Below are 27,640 nucleotides of genomic sequence, written 5' to 3' on the forward strand. Positions count from 1 at the left end.
TGTTTTTGTTTCTATTTTTAATTAAATTGTAGTGTAATTTTAATAGATCACTTTAAAATCCACAAGAATTAGTCTTCTCTAAAAATTAACATTTCTATTCTTTATAATTGGCTTCTAAGAAACATTAAGACATTAAACTAGTGTTTTGGAGCCAACTCTCCTTGAGAGCCAGTTATACAAACATCTTCCCAACTCCCTGATCAGTGGCGTCACTTGAACAGCTTAGGACATGGTAGCAGCACTTAAGGCATAGAAATTGTCAATAGTCCAAATTCTTTTCTTTCTCCCAAACCAGGTATTAACTATTTACCAGCATATTGTAGGCTATCATGCTATACTATAGTATGACATACACTATAGAACTAATATCGTTTATATGATATAGTATGATATGTACTATAGTATAGTATGATATTATACTATAGTATAGCATGATACATGCTCTAGTATCATACTATATATAGTATGTTGCAGATAACCTACTATCTAGGCCCCTGTAGCCATACAAATGTATCTAGTTCTTTAGATAATGTCAGTAGGCTCCAGATGGGAGGTAGAGGGTTAATATGCCTATCTCTTCTACAGCTTTGTAGTCCCTTGATCTGTTACAGTGAAAGTAAGTCTTAGGCTATACTCTGGCAATTGTGTATACATTAATAGGAAAAAAAATAATGCTATGATAAATTCTTCTAGGCTCAGTAAAGACCCTACTTTGTTTCTACAGATACTCTGGCAAGAACCTCCTATGAAAGATTTGTTCCCAGGGGAGCACATCAAGATGACAACCAATTCAAACTTCTAAAAGTGAGTTTATAGAGTCCTCCTCAATAAAGTAGTAAGAACAAATAATGAAAAATTATTTACCTAGAGTCTTGCTCTGAAAAATTTAAATTTCTTTTTGGCCAATAACATATCTGAAACACTATTCATATCACCAAAGAAAAACAGAATAATTTTAGTCTTAGAATAAAGACCTCTCATGCTAATTAATGATCCTCTGATGTAGATTTTAATAATGATATTTGAAGTACTCTTATAGCTTCATCTAGAACATAGATTCCTAATTAAGGTGTTGCAGATACTAACTATAGATTCAAATTAGTGTCTATACACATATATATCAAAATTTTCTTAATAAAATGATATTAATTACTAGATGGATTATATGGTATGATGCCAAAATATCTGGATTTTTAAATTAACAGTTTTTCGTGTGTGTGTGTGGGGGGGGGAGTGGTATTTTCCATGGTGTTTCTGCATGTCATATCAGCTTTTGCTCTGGAATATCCTGTCAAGGATATTTGTACCATAAACAGCCTTGGTTGATAAAGATAGTGTCTGTTTCCAGGGCAGAGGGAAGATTTATTTCAGGATTAGGTTAGTAAATATAACGTCTCCCTTAGGAGCAAACTTGGGGCAGGTATGCCTGAAGTTTACTTAAAAGACTGGGAATTTTCTAAACTCAAATACCTCTAGCCATTGATACAAACCATTTTGTTTGAAACATCTAACTTGATTCCCAGTCAAGCTTGACTCCACATCACTCCCCTTGGGACATGAGAGGTAAGACAACTGAGAACATGAAGCTCATGTTCACTGTACCAAGAGTGCTAAGTCCTTTGTCCCTGGCCCTGGAACTTTGTATCTTCTGCAAACATCAATGAAACCATATTAAGCAAACTTGCTAACTTTCAAGTAGTACAAAATCTCAGGTTTTGACATTGTAGATGGATAAGTACAGAACCCATGATTTTTATCAGAAGCTATGATAACCAATCAGAAGTTGAGAACATGATATTTATAAACAAGTTATAAGTTAATTCATTATATTTGTCTAAAATTTTAATTTATGGAACTTACATAAACATCATAATTAACCACTTATCTCACTTTTATACATTGGAATATATGGAAACATTTTTTAAAATTTTAATACTTATATGTGAACTCAGCTTTATTAGATTTTTCTGGCAAAATAAAAACTGTTGTAAAAATGCAACCAGATGTTTTGTTTTACACTGAAATAGAAATTTGAAAAGATCAGATATTTAAGGTAATATTTTCCTAAGTAAATACATTTCATAATTTTTTCATTAATAATTATTAGAAGTGACCAGGATGGCCTCAACATTCTCCGCAGCTTGACTAAACTTTAGATAGGCTTCTTCCTGTTTATAACCCTCTAATCTCTCTCTTTTTCCGATTACTTACTTTAGAAAATTTGCAATTATAAATGATTTCTCTGCCTCTTTGACATGTAAATTCTCTCTCAGCCTTTCTAATTTTATAGCCCAGGTATGTCTTTCACAAGAACCTGAGGGCCATCCCTTTGAAATGTGATCATCAGGAAAGATAGGGCAGTACATGAAAAGATACTCAACATTACTAATTATCAGGGAAATACAAATTAAAACCATAATGAGATCTCAACTCCTTGTTAGAATGGCTATTTAAAAAAAAAACAAAACAATATATGAAAAATGTTGGCAAACATGTGGAAAGAAGAAAACCCCTGCGCACTGTTGGTGGGAATGTAAATTGGCGCAGCCCCTGGGGACGACAGTATGGAAGTTCCTCAAACAATTAAAGACTTAACTACCATAAGATCCAGCAATTCCACTTCTGAATATTTATCTATAGAAAATGAAAGCACTAATCAAAGAGATATATGCACCCCTATGTTCATTGCAGCATTATTTACAGTATCCAAGCTGTGGAACAACCTACGTATCCACTGATGAATGAATGGATAAAGAAGGTGTGAGAATATATATAAATATATTCATAATAAAATATTATTTAGCCATAAAAAGAATAAAATTGAATAAAATCTTGCCATTTGCAACAACATGAGGGCATTATGTTAAGTGAAATATGCCAGACAGAAAAGGACAAGTACCACATAATTTCACTTAAATGTGGAATCTAAACAAACAGTGAAAACACAAAACCAAGCTTACAGAGAACAGAATGGGTGAAGGTGGCCAACAGGTACTAACTTTCAGTTATAAAACAGATAAGTATTGGGGATATAATGTGGTGACAGAATGGTGACTATAGTTAATAATAGTGTCTTTTACATTTAAAAGTTGATAAAGATATAAAAAAAATTGTTGCTATGTATTTTTTTAAATATGTTTTTATTTATTTCAGAGAGAGGATGGGAGAGGGAGAGATAGAAACGTCAGTGATGAGAGGGAATCATCAATCGACTGCCTCCTGCACACCCCACCGGGGATCGAGCCCGCAACCCTGGCATGTGGTCTGACAGGAATCCAACCGTGACTGCTCAACCACTGAGCCAACACTGGCCACGGTGTTGCCATGTATTTTGACAGATGTTAACTAGATTTACTGTGATCATTTTCCAATACATACATATAATGGAATTATTAGATGTACAACTGAAACTATACAGTGCTATATATAATTAATACTTCTAAAAAAAAATCAATATAAAAAAATAGAAAGAAAGGACTCTTAACTCCCAGTCTCTGTGGGAGTGTAGGAGCGTAACTTCTATAAGTGCCAATTAGCAAATGAGGTTGGCATAATCCCATTGACCAACCACCCTCCACTGGCTCACCCCAGTGCTTCAAATCTCTCCCATTTTTTGTTTTAAGAAAGTTGAATTCAATCTCTCTCCCCTATTGTGATAGTCTTGAATAAAGTCTCTCTTGTCCAGTGTATTTTCTTCATTATTAGACCCAATAAAAATTAATAGACCACCCAACTGGGAGTGGCTCAGCAATTGAGTGTTGACCTGGGATCCAGGGGATCCCAGTTCGATTCCTGGTTGGGGCACATGGCGGGTTGCGAGCTCAGTTCCCAGTCGGGGATGTGCAGGAGGCAGCCGATCAATGACAACCCTCTCATCATTGGTGTTTCTGTCTCTCTCTCTCCCTCTCCCTCTCCCTTCCTCTCTCTGAAATCAATAAAGATATATTTTTTAAAAAGTTTAAAAAAATTAATATACCTTACAATAAAATTATAAGAAATTATTTATATGATTATGACAGATCATCTTTTAAAAACATGTTACAATATTTTTTAAATGACAGAAAAGTAATGTTAAATAGGGATGAGTGAGTGAATTTTCAGGTCCATGATCTATTTTACATCTTTGAAAATGTAATATGAGTTTGTTTTTTGACAAGATCACCACAGAAAGAAAACAATATAAAAGACAAATTATATATGAAGAGAAAACAGGTTTAATTTGTTTAAACTTGCAAAGGAGGATTTTGATTACATTTTTCATGCAGTTCCATTAATAAAACCAAGGAAATCATAGGGAGAAAGTCTGATTAAAAGATAGGGAACGAAGAAAAGGAATAATTAAGAAAGTCTCAGGACACAAAGAATTTGCCAGTGGGGTGCTCAAGGGATCTGTACTACACACTGTAATTCAACATATCTCTAAAATGTCTGTACTAAGAGGGAAATTTATGCTTTGGTTAGTTGGGACTTTGTAAGGTTTCTGGAAAGACTTCAAAAAAACCCCTAAATAATTGGTTTTGGGGCAGCAAGTGAAATTCAACCCAAGAATAACGTTTGTCATATTTAAACGATCAGTTGAAGCTATTTATACCCACTAGTAAGTTTTAAATTAGTTGTAACCTCTCAGAAAATTGACCTGAGTCATCTCAAGAATTCTCAATCAAGACATCTCAAAATGAAATAGAGCTCGTTTATATTAACAGTCCAAGTACAAGAGAATCCATCTTTCACCATGACAGCCATGGCCAAATCGGGTAGATTAATCCTAAGGCTGTTGGCCATCTCCACTCTACTGCCACCCTATGTTCTAAACTTGGGACGCCACTCTGAAAACTCTGAGAAATAAACCTGACCACCAAAACATTTCCTAATTAGAAAAAAAATAATAGAGCAATTAAGATTCCCTAGACAATTTTTAAAAATTCATTAAAATTTGTCCTGCTGATGTGGCTCAGTGGTTGGGCATCAACCGACTCATGAACCAGGAGGTCATGGTTCATTCCCTGTCAGGGCACATGCCCCGGTTGCAGGCTCGATCCTCAGTAGGGGGCATGCAGGAGGCATCTGATCATTGACTCTTTCTCATCATTGATGTTTTTATCTCTTTCCCTCTCCTTTCCTCTTTCTGAAATCAATAAAAACATGAGAAAAAAAACAACTAACAGCAGTAGCCCCCACTTTCCACAGTTTTATTTTCCATGATTTCAGTTACCCATGGTCAAACGTAGTCCAAAAATATTAAATGAAAATTCCAGAAATAAACCATTCCTAAGTTTTAAGTTGCATGCCATTCTGAGTAGTGTGATGAAATCTCTAGTTGTCCTACTCTGTCCCACCCAGGATGTCACTCATCTTCTGGTCCAGCCTATCCATGCTGTGTATGTTCCCTATCTGTCAGTCATTTAATGGTCCTCTGGGTTATTAGATCAACTGTCATGTTTGTATTCATGTAACCTTTATTTTTACTTAATAAAGGCACCCAAAAGAATAATGATGCTGGCAATTCGAATATGCAAGAGAAGCTGTAAGTCCTTTGTTTAAGAGAAAAGGCATAGAAAAAAACCAAAGCATGTGCATTTATAGGGTTTGATACTATTCATGACTTCAGGCATCCCCTGGAGGTCTTAGAATGTATCCCCCACAAATAAAGGGGTGCTACTGTATTTCAGTCTTAACAGACACAAAACACTCAACCTATGATCTTGCCTTTTGTTTCATTAGTCATTGGTTGAACAGAACAAATTAATTTGCATTAAAATACAAATAAAATGATATACAATATTTGAAAAAAATTTAAATTCCAAGGAGGAATGAAGGTTCTGATAAAAATGCAAAGTCACGTTGTTATTGTGGGATTAAAAAAGTGCTGGAATGTTATACCTATTTGAAGGAAGACTAGCAAGCTTCCATGTTCTAGTATTAAATAATTCAATAGAGCAAATGTCACTCTAACTTTGAATTAAAGGTTTCTTACTAGAGAAAGTTGTATGAGCTCTGTTCCAGGACCTTCATTCTTGGTCTACAAGGAAATGGCCCTTTTGTTTAAAAAATGGGATGTTGCCTTTCATGCAGTTGACACATACATGAGAAAGTTGTATTCTCGTTCTTACTAAAATGAGTCTTAAGAAAAGGGAATAATTTCAGGCCACCCTAATTGCAAAACAACCCTAATACTAGATGTTTGAGAATCCTCTCCTGCAAACCCCAAGTGGAATATAGCACTTTTGACTGTGGGACAAAAAAAACTCATCAAAAGTAGTCACTTGGGTGGCAAAGGTAGCATCAGTTACTCTAACAATGGTAACTAATGATTAAGAATACCAGGTATGGCCTGGCCGGCATGGCTCAGTGGTTGAGTGTAGACCTATGAACCTAGAGGTCATTGTTCAATTCCTGGTCAGGACACCTGCCTGAGCTTGATCCCCAATAGGGGGCGTGCAGGAGGCAGCTGATCAATGACTCATCATTGATGTTTCTCTCTCTCTTTCCCTCTCCCTTCCTCTTTCTGAAACCAATAAAAACACATTTAAGAGAGAGAAAAAAAGAACACCGGGTATCGAAGACAAGAGAATAATAAACACAATAGCACAGAAAATAATAAAAGAAGAAATGCTGTTTGCCAGCCAAGGCCTTGCCAGGAAAGAGGAAAGACTTGGAGTTCCAAAGGTTCTGCAAGGTAGGATTTCAAACTAAGTACAAAAGATTCTTTGTGATTTTTGTCCCAAAATTCTAGAGAGAGGATGGTGCTATATAACTAAATGTTTTAGACTGAAAAAAAGATCCATTACAAAGAACGAATTTCTTTCTAAAATGTTGTTTCCATTGTAGAAAAGCCTGGTCGGTAGGTATGTTGTTGACCAAAATCTTTGAGTTGGATTTTGCACTCTGTACGTTGTTTTCAATAATTCCCATTTCTGTTGTTTGGTACTCACTTTACTGCAATAGAAACAAATGCTTACTCGGTGAGTTTGATTTGCTGACATGGTGCTAGTAATAGTTATTACCCACCCTGTGTTTTCATACATCTTGAGGAGCTCGCAAAAAAATCAAATTTTTAACTTGTTCCTTCCATCCCACACCCATGTTTTCTCTAACTTCTAAGGGGGAGAGGGAGGGTGAAAAAAAATCTAGTATTAAATAGAATTCTGTCTTGAAAAACCTGCCATTGAGTAAAATGAGAGGAGATAATATATTTTGCTATTGAAGTTTGAATTTCAAACCAACGTGAACTGGTCCATTTTTACTTCCTGTTTATAAAAGGAAGTCAGTAATGGAATAATTAGCCTGATAATTTGGATCAAAAATATGTTTCCTGAAATCTTCACAAACTTGAAATTTACTTTCCTTTAAAAATTTGGTCAGTTTTTAGCATCAGCATATGTTGTGTAAATGAAAATGTCACAACTAGGTTAATTAGGCTGATCATTGGAACGCAAATATTTTCTCCTGGAATAGTTACTAAATTAAGGTTTATTTCAATTTGCTTGAAATATTTAGGCAATTTGTTACCCATGCAGCTTACTTTGTTAGTGTAAATTAGACATGATATAAATGAGAACTCTATCAGGCTAATTAATTTCATTGGAACTTGGCTTTCAAAGGTTAGAGAGAAATGAAAAATATCTCTTATAATGAATTCGTCTAACATGTCCTTTGCTTCCTCCTGCACAACATGGCCTTTAGCTGACATTTCCAGAAGGGAGGTATATTCTAAGTCAGTTAATTTTAGTTAGTTAAGTTTCCTCTCTCAAGCAGCCAAACATTTTGACAGAAATATGTCCGTCACTGCCATTAACTGAGATTAGGAGAAAACCTGAACACACTGAGGAGAGTAGGTTGAGGAAAAGTAAAACGAGGACTTGGATGCAGGTAAAGGAGTCAGGAGAAAGTGCGGTAAAATTGAGGAATTTATGTTCTTGAATCCATGTTTCCAATATATTCTGCTTTCTCAAGCAGAACATATTTGATACAATTTATTTGTGCACAATTATTTAGAGTCAACACTATGCAAAACCATTAGAAGTGAACTGTAATACAGTTATACTTCAGGAGTTTTACAGTTACATAAAATATTAAATAAATCTACATTATCCTTAATTTTATTTTTCAGTTTTGCTGTCTGATTTTATAGATTTCTCTCTCCATTGGCAAGGTGTCAGTCGTCAGTTCTTTCTGCTGACAATGTGCCTGCTTGTACCATTCTTATCACCATCTCATGTTCTCTTTTAAATGTGCTCTGAGATGAGACATTAAATAAGTTATGACATTGGCTATGTATTTCCTTGCCAAATACAAAACTTTCACACAAATTCTATAGTTTACTATTTTATTCTGAGAGCACTGAGTTAGATTAGTGTGGCTCACTGATTACTAAATACTTAGCAGTCGTTAGAACACACTTAGAATCATGTCTAAAATAACATTAAATAGAGAATTGGAGATGAGTTACATGCATGGATTTCAGTGCATGAGCTTTGTGTTATCTTTACTTACTCATGGCATTTTTTTCCTGCTTATTTTCAAGTTCTCAGCCATTTTGGTCATTGAGGTTATTTCACTATTAGCACTGCTAAGGATTTGATAGACATTTGATAGAAATGTGAAAGATTTGAATTCTGTTTAAATAATCATAAAAGCAATAGGTGAATGGAAGAGGCTTAAAACCCAGCAGAACTAGCTTGGACATGTTCTATTTTACATCAGAAACTTTAACTTCCCAAAGAACTGCACTAGATACTTTTTAGAAGCAAGCTTTTGGAACTTATCTATGGTTTTCAGTCCACTAGAAAAATAAATACACAGCCGAGAGTGGCTTTTGAGAAGACAGAGGAGAGTGAATCATTGGTGTGCACAGCACCAGGGAAGCAAGCACATGTTTTCTTAGGATATGGAAGTAAATGTGTACTTTTCCCTGTATACTTCAGGTCTCTATCATCTTTGTGAAGCTTTCAGATATTTAAGTTTGTCATCTCAAACAACTTGGCCCTAATGAATCCAAGGAAAATTAGTGTGACAGTTACCCTTTTTTTCTTAAAGATCCTTTTTATTGCCATTAAAAAAAAAAAATGTTTCTCAAACTATATTCTAAAATGGGCTGTCACCCAGTATTCCCATACACAGAACTAGACCCCCAATCCAAATCTTTATATACTCTCCAGACTCAAAGGATCTCTATTAGTAGAACTGTTACCTTCTCAATTAAGAGACGAAGTGTAGAAAAGCAAGCAAGAATTTATTGACTGCATCAACAAGGAAGGCCATAGAAGAAGCAATGGGAGGGCCTGGGCTGGGCTGCTAGGCTCACTGGGAAGTCAGAGAAAAGGGCCTTGGAGACAGGTCATGGGGTTAGCCTGGGACGAGCTGTGGCTGCCCATTGCTCCCCTGGTTGCAAGTCTCATGGGGGTCCCTTAGAGGTTAAGGGATACATGCCTGTGGGGGAAGGATTGGGGAAAGGAATAGCACAGGCGTGGGAGAGCCCCCTGGGACCTTCGTTTTCAGGGGTTTTAAAGGCTGGGCGTTTAGGGGAGTTCTTAGGGGAGAATCAATAGAATATTCATCAGCTTTATGCTGATATACCAAAATGAGATTAATTCTCTTAATTTGTCCGTCCTTGGGTGTGGTTGGCAAGTGGCACTAATTGGATTTCTATTATCTGTCTCCCTGAGTAGTGTGATTTAAGCTATTGACCCTCAGGTTGGTGAGAAGTGCAAACCGTTTACTCTTAAGTGTCCTTGGTTTAGGGAAGGTAGGATTTACTCGGTGACTGCAAACTGCTGTTGAACTATCTGTCTTAGTTTCCCTATTCTGCTTGTCCTGGAATTTTCCTAGCTTACTACCTTATAACAGATCCTGGCTAGGCTTAATTCTCACCGGCCCTTTACAGCACATAAAACTTCACACATCATGGAACTATAATGAACAACATACATGTAACTTCAATACATGAAAAAATGTATGTAACGTTGCCTTCGCAAAATACTACCTCCAGAATGTATTTATAAGAGGAATGTGGGGTTAGCAGAAGCAACATGTTTGTACTGAGGGTCTAGGAATTTACCTTCCAAATACCCTTACCTAATAAGCATATACTTTTACTGTAGATACTTATATACTATGAGTGGGAGGAGTGGGAGGTGGGGGGATGGGGCTTCAAGGAACCCTTAAACCATATCTTTATGTTGTGTGAGGAGGGGCAATGGGGGATGAGGGATTAAACACACTTATCTTAAGCCTGTCCTTGGCCCTTTATTGGCTCTAACCTTGCTGAAATCACACTCTTCACTCTTGTTAATGGTGCCATTGATTTTACATCTCCAAAGCCAGAATCAAAACATTTTTAATTCCTTCTTTATTCCCTTTATCTAAAAAGCCACTTTTTCAGTCTTGCATAATCCTGTCACTTGACCCTGAGATCATAGTAGCCTCTTAGCTGCCATCTAATGCTCGGTCCTTCAGCTCAAATTCTGCATATGACCATCAACAGTCATTGTGCATTATCCTTAGGAAACAGAAAAAGAGAGAGAGAAAGGGGAAACACAGGGAGGCAGACAGATTCTCTATTTCCAATTGACTTTAGTATATCATATTTTTTATTGGAATATAAAGAGTATGGACCTTGTTATTAAATAGAATTAAATTTAACTTCTGATTTTAACACTCAGGTAACTGAACTTGAAAATACTTCACCCATAGCATTGAAAATAAAATTAAATTAGATCTTTTCAGATAGTACTTCCCAAATCACCCCAGGCGGAATTTATCTCATTTTTATCAATGTTCAGCCAAGAACATTTGCCTTTATTGTAGTATTTGTCACATCACGTTCTGAGTTTTATTATGGCAATTTTTGTAGCTTTGAGTTTCTCCCAAGAGTTTATAAATTTATTTAGGCAGTGGATCTGTCTTGTTAATTTTATTTGTTACTGCTTCTTTGTTGAAGGCATGTAAAATAATTACCTAATCACATATGCATTTTCTCTTTCTGGAGTGACAACATCAGACATTATAAAGAAATCAAAGCTGGGAGTTGATAGATAGGGATTATGCATTCATTTCATCAATAACTTGCTCTCTACTATTGTACAAATCATTTAACTTTTTTTCCACAGTACTTAATCAATGAAATAAAAACTAATGTCATTACTTTGTAATTTCCTGTTAGAGTCCTTGAGTGCATGTATGTGGTGGTGGGAAGGGGAAATCATTTTGGAAACATATTTTTAAAATACCAAATGAATTTAAGTTAATATTTTCTCAAAATATTCCCATTACTGCCATTTGTTTACTGGATGTTTTACCTTATTATATATTTTTAAATGTTTTATATTATGTCTTCTTTGACTATTTCTTTCCAAGGAAAGTTTCGAAAATGATTTAATGTACTTGTGTTACTTTCTACAACAAATGATAGTGTTAGAGTGTTTTACAGTTATCAAGTAAATGATGTATAATAAAAAGTTTGTATTCTTTAATTGAAACATTTAGAAAATTTTTCAAAAGTTGATTTCTATGTATAGTTCCAAAAGAAAAAATAGAAAGCTCAACATTCTTTACAATTGTCCACACATCAAATGGATTTGACCCTTTCTGTAGCCTTTTTCATTTGTTGTTCATTTATCTTGGATGTCAGGATTTTGTATTTCTAGATGATGCTGTTCAAAGAGGAATCACACCCAGCGCTATTTTAAAGCATTTTTTAAAGACAGATTATTTTGAACTTCAAATAATCTTTAAAAATCGAGAAGAAAAAGTAAGTTTCTTAAACCTTACCTATGGGATATTTTCTTTAGAGTTCTTCCTCCAAAGTTAAAGGATATTGGTGTAATAACAATAATACATGACCAAAAACCCCACCATTTTCAATTGGTTTACATAATTTTCTATTCCAATCCATATAAACATGCATACAAATTACACAAATTATATTCATATAAAATGTCTTGCACCATGTTTACTTAAAAGTGAATAATTTCCCTTTCATTTTATGGACCTCAAAAGAGTATGTTTTCTATCACTGGGATTCTTAGTTGAAGAGAATTTCAATAAGTATTTACTGAACAACTATTATTTGTACAATTGCTTTAGTATCCATATTAAAGGTATCATAGATAATTTAAATAATACAATGTAACCAAAGAAAATGTATTATTCTACCAAAATATCATACATTTATAAAATGGCATTTTAATTTTTAAAATTACATTAATAGTAATGGTGTCATTTTTTTCTCAAAAAAAATCAAAATAATAAGAAAACTTCTTCAGAAAGTAATAATAGCAGCTAATTTTCTTTGAGTAAATATCATACAGGTACTGTTCTCATACTTTACTTTTTCACCTCCACACAACCCCTAGGAGTTAGGATTTTAGGAATAAAAATCTCAAGCCACAGAGAATTTGTCATCTGCCCAAATATATGTGGGGAGCCGGCGGGACTCCCCCCGGGAGGACCCGCCGGGCGAGGTGCTGCCCAGGGAGAAAGACCCGGGAGGCCCGCTTGCCCTAGTGCCATCAAGAGAGAAATCTCTGAGGCATTGACCCGAGTGGTGGGCAGCGGTGCTAGCACTCGCCCTGCTCCCCCCGCTCCCCCTCCATCCGAGGGACAGGGAACGGTTTGCATTCAGTGTCCCAGCTATCAATTTGCAGAGACCCATGCAACGGTATCAGTGGAAAATGCTTCCCCAGGGAGATGTGGATGAGTTAGTGGCCCCAGGCACAGAGGAGCTGCCTGGGTGAGCTGCAGAGGTGCCCTCCTGCTCCCTGACCCAGTCCTTGAGGCACCAAAGCAACACTAGATTCTAGAAAGGCTAATTAGGAAGCTGGCCCCGGCCTGAAGGGTTAAAGGATAGTTAAGCCACATACCAAGCCAAGGACTCTATCCTCCCCAAAAGTTCCCATTAGAAGCCGAGATAAGGATACTTTCCAAGGCCTGAGCTCCTGCAGGAGGCAGGGTGTTTACTCTGAAAAGGCATTCGTAGGGCCTTGGAGGAATTACTTAGTATCGGGCTAAGGGAAGAAATGTGGGGCAGGGTGCTATTCAGCACAATCAACAGTGCCTGTATATATTGAGCGGAGAAAATAAACTCGGGGCTGGCAGCTGGCAACAGGAATGAGCTGCAGCCCTCCCGATCCCATCCTGTCTCTTGTCTTTCTTTTCCAATCCTCACCCCCTCAATCAGGTTCCCGTTCGACTGCCGGCAGGCTCCGGCAAATATAAGTGAGTTTTTAAGTCTGTCTTTTTATCATCTCGTTTACTCGCCAGAGTCATAACTTTAACTGAAACTATCCTAGGTAGACAAATTGGAGTTGATTGCCTTATCTGTAGAAGAACGTGTATGTGTGATTTTTCTTTGCGGCTTGAAATTAGTCCTCTCACCTAAGTGGTATGCTGTGTTTGTCACTTATGTGATGCTGTGGCCTGAGGTGCCCGTGGGAGTTGGCTCAGCACTAGTGTACGTGCACCTGGAACTGATCATGTGTGGCGGGGGCAGCAAGGAAAGTGTTCAACAAGTGGGGGGTAAGTCAGTGGAGAATGCTTTCCCTCTCTTCCTTTGGAGACACTTTAAGTGCAACCTGGTCACTCCTCAGAAGGTCCTGGAGGTACTGGGTACCAGATGACCAATTTGATAATGCACTTTGATTACCTTTCCATTTTTCCCTATTCACTGTCCTTAATTCCTCAGCTCTCTAGGATCACTTCCCCAAATAAATTATTGGCATGTAATCCTTTCCTCAGGCTCTGCCTTCAAGGAGAATCAAGGTCAAGACACCCTTATTGGGAATAAGAAAATAAAACTCTAGAAACTTAGAATCATTTTCTACTAAAACTCTATATTCACAAACTAAATGTTATTTTGAGTTTAGGCACAAGTGAACTAAATAGTAAATGGCAATACACTCAATGTAACACATTATCCAAATCCAATATAATATTAACATGTCATGAGAGCTGGTAATAAGTACTCTGAAAATTTGGTAAATAAATAATATTCTTGACTTGATTTTAAAAATACAGATATGTTGATATATGTATGTACTTCAAAATATAATTTAAGAGAGCTAGCAATTTTAAAACAGGTAAATATTCTTGATTAAAGCTCAGAAATACCCAGTTGAAAAGAGAGAGAGAGAGGAACAAAATATGAATAGATTGTTGATGAAAGAAGACACACTAATAATTAATTGGCACATGAAGACTGTATAATTTTTAAAAATGAATGCAAATTAAATGAGATGATTTTCATCAACAAAACTAACACAAATTTAGAAGCATACTGTATACTACTTAGTTTCTGTTAGAATATAATGAGACTGTCCTCTATTACTATTTATGGGACAATATACTTTGACTCAGTTATTATAGCTCTAAATTATATCTTAATAAAATAATACAAAATATAGTAGAAAAAGTTACCTTGCCTTGTAAAAATACTTTCCTCAATAATATATATAATAATGGAAAGATGGCAAACAAACTAAACCTTCACCAGTGGGGTGTCTTAATAATTTTCTCTTTCTATTGTAATAATTTATCAAAATTTAATCATTTAAAGAAACACAAATTTATAAGCTTACAGTTTTGTAGGCTATTCCAGACTCTTCGTAGTTGACCAGTCTGTGATCCTGGGATTCCATCCAATCAGATGAATGTTCCATCTCTTGCAGTGAAGCAGGAAGAGAGATACTGAAAAAATGGATACAAATCCCTTCTTATTATGATATGTTTATGACATAAACTTAGAAAACTATAGACCAATGTCTCTCATGAGCATAAAAGCTAAAATTCTCAACAAAATATTAGCAAATTGAACCTAACAATATATAAAAATTATACACCATTATGAAGTGGGATTTATCCCAGAGTATGCAAGGCTGGGTCAGTATTAAAAAATCAATTAACGTAATCCAGCACATCAACAGATTAAAAAAGAGAAATCATGTAATCATATCAATAGATGCAGAAAAACATTTGACAAAATTCAACACTCATTAATGATTACAAGCTCTCAATAAACTTCTAATGGGGAAACTTACTCAACTTGATAAAGGATATCTACAGCTAACATCAAAGAATGGTGAGAAACTCATGGCTTTCCCACTGAGATGAGCAAGGCAAGGATGTCCCATCTCACCACTCCTTCTCAGCATCATACTAGAAGTTCTAACTAATCCATAAAACAATAAAATTAAAATAAAATAAAATTAGAGATTTGGAAGAAATAAAACTTTCTATTAGAAAATCTAAAAAAAGAATTCATTTAAAGAAACTTCCTGACACTAATAAGTAATAATAAGATTGCACGATATAAGGTTAATATACAAACATAAATCACTTTCCTATATACCAGCTATAGACAAGTGACATTTGAAGTGAAACAAAATGCTGTGTGCATTAGCACACCCCAAAAATTAAATACTTAGGTATAAATCTAAAAAAACAGGTACAAGATCTATATAAAGAACTCTACATAACTCTGATGAACAAAATCATCAAAGAAATAAAAAAATGGAGGGCTATTTTATGTTCATGGATAAGAAGACTCAACATGTCAAGATGTCTATTCTTCCCAACTTGATTTATAGAATCACAAACTGATCTAAAGTTTATACAAACAGGCAGCAAACACAGAATAGTCGACACAGTGTTGAAGGACAAGAACAGGGCTAGAGAACTAACACTCCCTAACATTAAGGCTCACTGTAATGCTGCAAGAATCAAGAGTGTTGTGTTGTGCTGTGAAAGAATGGACAGATAAATGGAACTATTGAGAGCCCAAAAGTAGGCCCCAATAAATACGGTCAACTGATTTTTGAGAAAGGAGCAAAGACAATATAATGAAGTAAAGATAGTGTCCTCAACAAATTATGTTGAAACAATGACATCAACCTGCAAAAAAAAGAATTTAGACACAGACTTACACTCTTCACAAAAATTAACTCAAAATGTGTAGATCAAAGACCAACATGTAAAATGCAAAACCATCAAACTCCTAGAAAATGTCATAAAAAATCTAGATGGCCTTGGGTATGGCACAAACTGTCTGGATACAACCCCATAAAAAACAAAACAAAAAACAATGGATGAGATGGACATCATTAGAATTTTAAAATTCTGCTGTGAGGGACAATGTCAAGAGAATAAAAATGAGCCTTGAATGGGAGTATAGGAGGTTTATCTATCCAAGGTACTAGAGTATACTAACTGACATCTGTGGACACTTTATTTTTAATCCTCACCTGAGGATATTTTTTCCATTGCTTTTCAGGGAGAGTGGAAGGGGGGAGAGAGAGAGAAACATTGATGTGAGAGAAACACATTGACTGGTTGCCTCCCACACATGCCCTAATGGGGGCCAACGATTGAGCCTGCAACAGAGATACATGCCTTTGGCTGGAATCAAACATGGGACCCTTCAGGCCGCAGAAATGATGCTCTAACCACTGAGAAAACCGGCTAGGGCACATCTGCAGAGTCTTTACCATGCTTGTGCTACTTTTAGAGACATGTATTCTCTCTTAATCCTTCCATTTAGCATAATTCTGACTCTTCAAAAAACACAATATTGGTAGATATAAGGTACCATTTCCTATTACTTTTTTGAAATAAATGTATTTTAGATTTTCATAACTTCTGGAGGAGGGCAGGGTTGCTACTACCATTTACTAAGACAAGGTCCAAGATACCTAAAATTCTTCAATGGGAGGGCCACTTACAATCAGCAGAGAAGTGCCCCAATGAAAATGCTAATACCACTCCATTTTCAAAACACTATATATGATAAAATATTTAGTAGGATGAAATGATTCTCCAGGCATCCTGAGTAGAATTTCAGAAACTTGAAATTCTTCGACTTAGACCTAAATTATCATCCCTAACACTTTTTTTTTTTTTTTTTTTTACTGCTCTGTTTTTACAGATATTCCAAACATTCAGTGTTTTAGAAATCCTTCAGAAACTTTCTACTGTCATTGCCATTTTAAAATTACAGACCTTTTGCTTAGGGTCACCAGCTGAAAAACATGTAATGCAACAGAGAATCAGGCAGAGACAGTTATAAACATCTGCCCTATGTTTCCGTTTCCAAACTACTAACCCACACTGCCATCCAATGGCTTAATTTGTTCCCTTGTTCTTTTATTTATTGGGAAGAACATTGACTTTAGAATAGTTTGAGATTTACATAAAATTTGAGAACACAGTATGGAATGTTTCCCACAGTTTTCCTATTTATTAACATCTTACATTAGTGTGATATATCTGTCCCAATTAATAAAAAAATATTGATACATACTGATGTATGGCTACACTTTATTCAGATTTCCTTAGTTTCTGCCTAATGTTTTTCTGTTCTACAATCCCAAGATACCATAGTACATCTAGTCATTATGTGTTAGGCTCCATTTGGTGTGACAGTTTTCAGACTCTCCTTTTCGATGACCTTTACCACTTTTGAGAGAAACTGTATAAAAATGGCACAAAAATACCATGTTGTAGAATATCTTTCTTTTGGGATCAGTCTTATGTTTTTCTCATTATTAGACTGAAGTTATATGTTGTCTTGATGCCTGCTTCCTGCAGGACCTCAACTTACATAAATACAAACAAATATTCTTATCCACAAAATACATAAAAGCACACAAAATGAAAAAGTGGCTGCTTTTAAGAGCTCAAGTATAGAGCAATATAAATAAAATAAAGTAAAATAAAAGAACCTTGCAGATTGCAGATTGCTGGTGTTGTTTTCCCAGAAAAGTGTCTGGCAGTCTTGGAAAATATCACACAGGTGTTAAAGATCATAATAGTTATCACAGTGAATATTTGTTGGAAACACTAGAGGACCACAATAGTGATTTCAGGTAAGCACCAATATTTAAAAAGTTAAATATATTAAAGCTAAATATATTTTTAAAATAACTCCTTTACAAGATTGGTGAAATAATTTAATGAAACAAAAGTACAAAGTTTTAAGCACAATACCTGAACAAAAATAAAATTAAGAACATAGTTAAAAATTGATTAAAGATACCAGATTAAATATGGACATAATTTATTTGACACTCTTCCCATTGAGATGAGAGACATAGGGCCTATTTTTTATTCCCATGAATATGGGCTGGCTGTAATTTCTTTGTCAATTGTGCATGGTAGAAGTAACACTTTAACATATTTAAGAGCTGGCATTTTACACCTGAATCTATTAGAGGTTATCATGTAACAAGCATGGATACCCTAAGACCACTATATGTGAGGAGTTAATTGGAAAGAGAATAAAAAGCACTGAAAGGCCAGGTGTGTGAATAAAAAAGTTACTTTGAAAGTGTGTCCTGTTGTTCCAACTGTCGTAGCAGACATCACAATGGATCAGACGCTAACCACCCAGCTGAGCCCTTCCCAACTTCCTGAACAAAATCAAGAGCAAAATAAAATGTTTTATACCATTAAAGTTTGTGGTAATTAATCGTGTAGCAATAGATCACTGAAACAGGTAATATTTTCTAATCAAAACTAAAAAAATAAAGGGAAATTAAGGACTTATGGAATAAATTTTAAAACTTAATATGGTTGGAGGGTAATTCCTTAGATTTTTTGATATTAAAGAAAATTGTATAATTCTAGCACACCGCCGGTTACCAAATAAGCTACACTGAATGAGTTTAAACCCTAGGTTTGCCTTTGCTGACTATTGTGTGTTCAATAAATACCCAAGGCACAGCTTGCTTGTTAGTAAAATGAAGATATTAATAACTTCTAAGATTATCATGAAGGTTTAATAGCAAAATACATGCTCTTTCAGACTACATTTTCTGGTATACAGCTTATTTTATAGTCTTCACCAGCAATTATAGATTATTTAGTGTTTTACCTAATTTATTGTGAAATGTGGTGTTGGAGCTCAGACTCACAATTCCTACTTCATGCTGTACCCAGTCTGTATTCAGAATCATTTTGTATCTTTCCTGAGATGTTAAATTGTTAGGAGAGGTGGGTGGTCTGCAGACAGTATGTATCAGATAGATCATTGTGCAAGTCCAAGGGCAACAATTTCATAGTTGTTGCTGATTGCTCTTATAAGTCAACCTTGGAGACCCAGTATATAGTGTTGATTTGTAAAACTGAAGTAAACAATGGCTTTCTTTTGAAAGATATGGTGTACTTTTTTCCTTTGAAATCAGTTTCACTGACTCTACCAATGATCTGTGTCAAGAAGAAATGCATTACTTTTCAGATTTTGGAACCATTCAAAAAGACAGTTCTATCAAATGTGTTTCAAGAAATCCATCATGACTGCCTCTATCATATAAAGTACAGTAGGTCACAGATGTGTACTCAGAGTGGTAATTAGAAAAGTTTAATGGGAGGATCATTCACAGAGTTTGGAAGGGGTTAAGGTATCCACCAAGGCTAGTAAATCGCCCAGGGACTAGCAACTAGAAACTGCTATCTTGCCAAGGGCCAAGAAAACAAGGGGAGAGAAAATAGTGTTTCTACCCTCCAACTGCTCCTGAAAATTTCTCTGCCCAAACAAATTGAATCAGAGAACTGTAAAGGTCAGATGATGCAAGACAGTGTCATCAACTTCCTGAGGCACAGAGAAAAGTAGAAAAAAGCGAATAATGGGCCTCAAGGTCCGAGCAGAAAAAAACCAATGCATTGCCTGACTGTTGATTTCAACAATATACTTGCCTGGCTGCTCTGAATGACATGGAGCTGGCCTGATGTTGAATAGTTGTCAAACATGCTTGTCCTATTTATATTGTATTGCCTTTTTTTTTTTCTTTGGTCAGCATTCACCAAAGAAAGGTTGAAAGTCAAGATATGTAGAAATTAGAGGCAATAATTCAAATAAAAATTTACTAGGAATCAGAAAAATGCAAAAATAAACCTATAATGAGATATCATTTACACTGATCAGATCAGCAACATGTTCAAGTTTTATATTACTATGGATAGGTGTGGACATGGTTCATGGGAACACTGTTACACTGTTGATGGGAGTGTTAATGTTTTTAAATAAAAGAAGCTGAGAGAAGTTTCATCTATCACAGCAGCACCCTCCAGTCTCACTGGAGTGAACAAAATTGGACAATCTGTCCTAACTGAAGTCAGGCTTCAGCAGGACTTGCTCTATCAGGGAACTGGGTTGGTGAACTCTGTCCTTGACCTCCAAAGGAGAAAAGTCCTCTCCTCTGCAGTTGATTCCATAGTTGTAGATCTCCCAGCACCACAGCAAATGAAACTCCAACATGCACTCTCACTTGGAGCTTGAGGAAAAAAAGTCATATTCTAAAACAATCCCTCAGGCTCTGCCAGAATGGTTGCCTGAGCAATTGTACTTTCTGAGAGGAAATTTAGAGAGTTAGTAACATGCTCCTACCACATTTACCCAGAACATACTTTGCTATTAAAAAGACTTATTTGGAAGTTGAGAGGTTTTTAAGTGATTTGTTGTTACTCTTACTTTCTTGTTTGCACTTTTCTGTATGTCTAAATATGTTAGAATGAGCGAGTATCATTTGCAAGCACACAAACAACAAAATGTACAAATGCAAACACAGTGCTTGTTCCTAACATAATTTAAAAGCTTCACAAAGGAACTAAATATTTTTCTTAGAGATGGGAGATAACAAGAAAGTCAAAAGTCAAAATAAAAACCCCAAAACAACTAGTTTGTAAATTGTTCTCATTTCCAGAGATATAGGTAATTTGTAAACAATTCTTATTCTCATTTTAGAGAAGAACATGGGATTTCTGAATTGAGATGTAAATGACCCTAGTTATGAGAATTGAAATGTCAACCTCCTAACTTTTATTTTCATGTTATAATTTAAACAAAAAGCAAAGCTCATTTGGCCACTTAACTCATAGAAGAAAAATCACCAATGAAACAAAGGTCTCTCAAATGGACTCCAGTTCTTTGGAGCCTTAATATATATACTATAATGTTTACATTACTGATCTTTATCTTTAGTCAAATGAAAATTTTATCATTAAATGGCTTTATTGATTATCTTATAAACCTATAATGACACCGACAGTGCTTATGAAAAAAATCTGGTCTTATTTTCAAGCATCAAGCACATAAAGCTTGTTATGAATACATGAGTGACAATCAAATGATTTGAGTCCATCAGATATATTAAGAAAATAGTTTTAGTTAAATGTACTAAGGGGTACTCTTCATGTACCTACCTATAAATGATAATTTTTAGAATAATTCCTCAGATTTTTTAAAACTATCATGACATAATGGTTTCCATTGATTCTATATGGTTTTCAAGGAAATGAACACTGTGGTTAATAGGACAGTGGTACTCAAATCTGAGAATAAAATTTATCTGAAGTACTTATTAAAAATGAAGAATCTTGCACTTTATGCCCAGAAAATCTGGTTCAGGAGCAGAGCTGGAAATCTATATTTTATGGAATGAATGAATGGCAGGCTATTCTAATAGAAGAGGCCTATGAAGGTAAGCATATATAGACGGTAATAGAAAAATATTTTCTTTTTATGTTTTTTCCCCCACAAATACAAACAATTTCTAAAAACACATAGAAGACAAACATACATATGTATGTTCATAGATATATTACCTCTTGTTCTTATTCCTTTTATCATTTTTTCATGGAAGTCATTGTTCCATTCTCTAATTTAAAAACAAAACAGAACTGCGTGTAGTGGAACACTCATAACCTTTTAATTCTGCCCTACATTTCTATTTATATTGAGTTGACAGAAGGTAAAAGGCTTTTCCATTCTGTGATTTAATGGCTTCTAGAGAAGGCTTTGTGCTAGAGTGCTCATGAGGTGACTTAACAGAGATCACAGTGAGTTGAATATGTTATACCCAATTTTCATGAGATTAATTCATACAGAGACCAAACTGAGCGTTTGGAATTTATTCAGCCAGCAGCTATGAGGTCCTCATGCCCTAAACAGACTCGCAGCCCTGAACAGCCTTTGCAGAGAGAATATAAAGGCAAAATAACATTCTGTTTGGCTAAGGGGGCAGGTGGGGGGCTAGCGAAGCAGCAGATAGAAGCTAAGATAAGCATTCATTAACCTTCTTGGTTAACTAGTCCCTGGAATTTACTCCCTGGAATTTTTACAGGCGGAAACCTTTTATGAAGTTTACAAAGAACCAGGAGAAGGGGAAGAGGTCATTGTTCACCAAATTTTGTTGCTCCTACTTATCTTCAAAGTAGCGGTTGTCAAGGCTGAAATGGGAGCGCTCTACTCCAAATATTAGAATTTCATCATGTGCCCATCAGAAAGCTCAATGGATACTACTAAATGATGGCATGAATGAATCATGATTATTTGCCTCTATTGTAAATCTTGACAAGTTCACACTTTTATGTTATATCCATGGCATAAATTGATGTTTCCTAGCAAGCTTTTGGAAACATACAGATTACTAGTTTTCACCCCACTTTTCTATTTCAATGTATCAAGGATAGGGCCTGATAATAATGTCTTTTTTTTTCCTTTTAAATACAACTGAGTAATTCTGATGTGGTTTTAAGAAACCGTTGGTCTATAATCTTAGTTCTCAACAGTTCATCTTTTGTTTACAAATCACTCTATTACATAAACAGTTGATACAAAAATATTGGAAAGATCTTAGCCTGGATAGATACAGAGATTTAGGAATTATTAGCATGGATATAATAAGAGAGACTATTTTATTATTGGCAATCTAGTTAAAGTTATATAGCTTTTCCTTGAGATTATTCATAATATTTCGCACATTTGCTTACCAACAGTACTTCAAATCTAATCTCTGGAGCCCATTTATGTACATGCTAAAGGTTGTGGATTCTAGGTGAAGAATACCTGGGTATAGCAGAATGTCTGAAGATCATGCCCACATAATCCTCTATAAATCTTAATTTTCATCCTCAGGTTTTTTAAGTTTATAAATTCTGGCAAGAAACATAAAAATAGACATTCTGTGCTTCTAAAATCAAAAATATATTCACGTATTTTACAAAATATCTACAAAGAGGTATTATTTTAAAAGTTAGGCCTAATTAAAATTCATGGATAAGTATTTGTCAATTCCTCTTCTGTCTACAGGTCCCTTGAAGGGTGCCTTCGGGAATAGCCTAAAGCTTCCTTATAATATAGTTTGGGTTTAGACCAACTCATAGGAAAAGACCCCAGTTTTCAAAATAGGTTCTATGAATTGCCAAATTATTGATGCAGACATATCTAAATACTTATTGCCAAATAAATGTATTAAATTTAAAAGACATAAAAATTTAGTATTGGAGTAAATTTTATGTGGCTTTAAAACACAAGTGAACTAAAATAATAGGCATGGAATGCAGTAACAGCCTTTGCAAATTGCAAAGATAGTAATTAAAATTGTTCTAGATTTACCAAATATAGTCAGTAAGAGGTTGCAAATGTAATTTGCACATACACATATAAGTACCATGTAATATGCAGTAGTGAATTCAATCCAATACTATGTCATTAATACTTGGCTTTGAATCCAGTGCATTGGCCACGGTCATGGAACAAGTGCTCACTGGCTGACAGATGTTGGTTCTGAGTTACACCTTCTTTTACAGCCTCTAGTTACAATCCCAAAACATTTTGACTAATAAAATTACGTTCATTCTGAGACTTTTAGGGGAAAATAATAGTAATAATTGCTCTGAGGGGAGCATAAATATTCTTTTATTAACTTCATCAGTGTAACGTCAAACCATTACCAAAAATGGAAACTTGAGTCCTAGTTATTGGCTCTCAAGGCCCAAAGTGAAGCTTTCTGAGCTGGGAGGAAAGCCCATGATATGTTCTTAATTGTACATAGATTCACAACCTATAAGTATTTTGTCTCTTCAGTACAGTTCTAGCCTTCTAGCAGCTTTTAATAAAAGATTTGTACATAATATTGATTAAATGCAAATCAATAGAAAGTAACCATTTGTATTAACTTTAGAATTTATCATGCATATAACTCTTTCCTTACTCCTGGGCCTAGACAAAATTATACACAGCTGTGTTTGATGGCCAGAACTGTTTTGACTGAGTTTTTTCTTGACTCAAATTATTGCTGAAATGGACTAAAGTGAGTAAAATATTTGCATAGTACCTCATGCTAAATAATTTGAAACTTTCTTAAAAGTGTTCTTAATTCTGGTTTCGTTCCTCTCACCATTATTGTAGTTGTCATTGTTATCATTATTATTATCAACATTACCATCCCCATTCAGCATCTCTTACTTGGTCTAACTGAGCTAGGCAATAAAGAAATAATAGGGAGTACAGATCTTACTTTGCTAGGGCAAAACAAAACGGACAGTTGCAATAGAGCATAATATATGATAGATATTATGTGGCATTACAATGTGCTGTCCAGTATCTAGAGGTTCAACATTTTATCACGATAATTCCTATTTGTTCTTATCTCAGTTTAGTTACTTATCTGCTGAGCAGTCGTATTAGAACTGTGAGGTAAGGGAGAGCGCGATGGTTCACAGAACTAAAGGAAATTTAATATAAATGCATCAAAGTAGAGAAAAGATGGTGTCACTCAGTGATAGAGTTTGAGCTTTAAAGTTGTGATAAATGAGGCAGGAAATGCCTTATGGTGCTATATCACGAATGGTTTTATAAATTCTGTTATGATATGTAGATTTATTTCCCAAAGTTAAGCAGAGCTTCTCCATGTCTTAGATTCTCTATTGTCTCTCCTACCTCTAGGCAGTGCATATGGTGGCTCCTCAGGCTACAATAAACCTACTCCCATTCTTTGCCTACATAACTCTAACCCCTCGTAGGTTTCAGGCTGCATATTGCTTCCTCAGGAAAACTTTCCAGTGATATACAGAATCTAAAGATTATCCACAATGACTTACACTCTATATGCCATTCCTTTAGTGTGAGTATGAACTATGACTGTGATGGGATATCACTCAATGTTTAGGTTACTAATCAGTTGACTTTGAGTTAACCCAAAGGGATATTATCCTGGTTAGGCTTGACTTAGCCAGATAAGCTCTTAACAAGAAGGTGAAGTATCAGAGAAGATCCTCTGGTTGGCCTGGAAAAAAGCAGCCATACCATGAAGTGCTTTTGCAAAATGCACAGGAGACCTTAGTCTTACAACCACTAGGAACTGAATTCTGTCAGCAATATGAGCGATCTTGAAAAGGACTCTGTGCTCTAAATGATACGGCAAAGCCAGCCAACATCTTTATTTCAGTCTTATACGATTTTGAGCAGAAAACCCAATTAAACCTGTGTCCAAACTCCTGACCCATTGAAATTGAAATAATATATTTATGTTGTTTTAAACTGCTAAATTTGTGGTAATTCTTGTGAAGCAACAGAAATTCCCAATAGGAGTGTCCTTATGTATTACCAGAGCACTCAGTTCATTCTGCTGTGTTCACTCATGCATCAAGTACTATACCTGGCATACAGTGTGCACTCAAAAACATTTATTAACCAAATGAGACATGGGGAACCATTGAAAGATTTTAAACATGAAAATGAAATAGCAAATACACTGAACATTAATTATAATTACAAGCAATTTTATGCATGACCTATTCCCAACTTATTTGTTCAATCCTTCTTTCACCATTGGCAAACTTCCTAACCAGTACCACATCCTTTAGACATTTGCCTGACACTTATGTCTCTCTGCATGTTGTTTTACTGATCATACATTGTTTTCTCTCTGTTCTGCTCTCATTGGTCTGTTTTCCCCAATTTCTTGTGTTTACCCAAAGAGCACTCATTCCTAAATGCTGCCCACCCTTTATTGACCCAACATGGCCTGCTTCCCTTGAAAGTCACCTTGGGTATTCAGAGGACAGAAGTGTTCCCTTAGTGTTCCTGAAGTTAGGAACGATTCACATTGATGCCTGGCTCTGCATTTTGACTGAGTGAAATATCACCTGCCTGTTGCTTTCAGGTTTAGAATCCTCCACTCAATAACCAGAGTCATCAGTCTTGGAAGTCAATCAGCAACTAGTGGCTAAAGAAAAAAGTAAATGTTTGCATTTTAAATGCAGGTATCCATCGGATTAGATTGTGAAAGGACACCCTGATTCTGATACTTTTTTATATGATTTTCATACTCTAAGCACATATTCTTGTTATTTTCATATGAATGCATTTTTGTGTATTTTTTAAACACAACCAGTGATCATTTAAACTTTGAATGCTTGTGTATTATCCTAGATACATTTCAAGAACTGGTCCTCTCCTCAAAACTGCCTTTTAAACTGTCGTTCCCTCCTGATGTTTAATATACACAAAAAATGTAATTTACTTCATTTTGCTCTACTTCGTCCTGTTTTACTCTCTTCTTTAGTAACAATTTCCCACTTCCCTCCTTTTGTGATGTCTCAAATATGGCTGCAAAAATCATTACATAGCAAGTAATCCCTTGGGTGAGGCTATTACTGGCCTATAATTTCCTAAGAAGTGGTAGGTCATGAGGCCCTTTTAAGCAAGCTGCTTGAGAATGCACACAAACGAGCTTGTATTATTAGTGAATAGAGCCCTCAGAGAGCCATTGTGGTGGCTAAACTTATATTATGGCTCATTCTCTGTAATTTAATTCTGGAGCAGTTATTGGAACTAGGAACTTTAAAATGAGAACCCTTTCCTCTTTCAAATCTCTCTATTTCACTCAATCTGTGTGTGTGTCTGTGTGTGTGTCTTTCATCAATACAGGTGCAGACACAGAAGCGACAAGGTATGAGAAACAAATATTGAGCTGCCTGTGAATCTATGGACACTGGAATTTCTGTTGCCTGTCCTTTCTAAGAAGGTGGGGTTGGGAGGAGTGTGAGGCAGAAAAATCGAGACAATGTGTTGAGTCTGGAGAAAGAGGGCCCTCCATTGTAGGAGTCACAATTGGCAAGGTCCAGGATAAGTATGTAAATAGCCAAAGAGGGTAGAATTGTGCCCAGAGTAATTGTTTCATTAAAAGGACACCATTCAGCAAGAAGCATTATAAAACATATTCTTATATGTCTCTTCATGATAACTTCCTCAAGGATTCTTGTTCTTGATAAAACAATCTTTGTCACAGAAGATAATTTACTCAGCAAAAATTGTTGTTAATCCTAATATAAATGCTTGTAGAACACTGACATATATAAATATAAATACAATACAAAAGATACTTGATATATCAAAGCCACCAGTAAGAATATGAAGTATCACAAATATCTCTACTCAAACTTCTTAAAATTTTCTTCTATTTAAGATATTGGGTAGCTAAAATTTTAAATAATTGCAGAAATAAACAAGGTGTGTAAGTACAAATGAGCTTAATTAATGAAATGGTATCAGTCATTCAGAAAGAAAGCCAATCTCCCTAGGATTAAAAACATTTTCTAGTTCACAGCAGTTATAGTCAAAGCTAATAAAAACAATTTTGATTTGCATGAAAGATCAGTGAGCTAATTTATAAGCACAGCAGAGCTCTACATCTGCATTTTACATCAACTGCAAGAAACCAGGATCAATACGTGCTGAGTAAATGCCACAGAGGTCTTCACATGCTCCCTGACCAATGGGGACCCAGTGAACAAGGTGGGTGTCATGTTCTTTGTGTAATTTTAACATATTTTGCTAATTATCATTCTGTTTAAATTTTGTAATGTT

Source organism: Miniopterus natalensis, chromosome 10, assembly GCF_054644295.1.
Source record: "Miniopterus natalensis isolate mMinNat1 chromosome 10, mMinNat1.hap1, whole genome shotgun sequence".
Taxonomy (NCBI): domain Eukaryota; kingdom Metazoa; phylum Chordata; class Mammalia; order Chiroptera; family Miniopteridae; genus Miniopterus; species Miniopterus natalensis.